This window comes from Strongylocentrotus purpuratus, unplaced genomic scaffold (genome assembly GCF_000002235.5).
Source record: "Strongylocentrotus purpuratus isolate Spur 01 unplaced genomic scaffold, Spur_5.0 spur5_scaffold_17, whole genome shotgun sequence".
In the NCBI taxonomy this organism is placed as follows: Eukaryota; Metazoa; Echinodermata; class Echinoidea; order Camarodonta; family Strongylocentrotidae; genus Strongylocentrotus; species Strongylocentrotus purpuratus.
Window position 1 is genome coordinate 24,633,793 of NW_022145602.1, and position 349 is coordinate 24,634,141.

Genomic DNA, 349 nt, shown 5'->3' on the forward strand with positions numbered 1-349 from the left:
CTCCTGGTTTTAGGCTGAAGCCTTGTGTCTTCCCCCCCCCCCCCCCACCCCAGTGGTATGTATGTCCTTGTTGATGGTTTCTTCAATTTTCTGGTCAACTGGGATTCTGCCAAAGAGGTCCTACCAAGTTGAACAGAAAATCTCTGGCCCTGCATGAATTGTTCATGCACATCTAGGTGATCAATTGGCCAGCCAGGACATATGTGCATAATAACTATAGTAGGGAAGAAAGCCATAGTTCAGTTTGTCGTCGGCGAAGCACCAGGGAATCATTGCACGAATGAAAGCAAGGTGCAGCACCCAGACACCCTCTCTAAATGCCCAAACCAGACCTACAATAACCTCGACG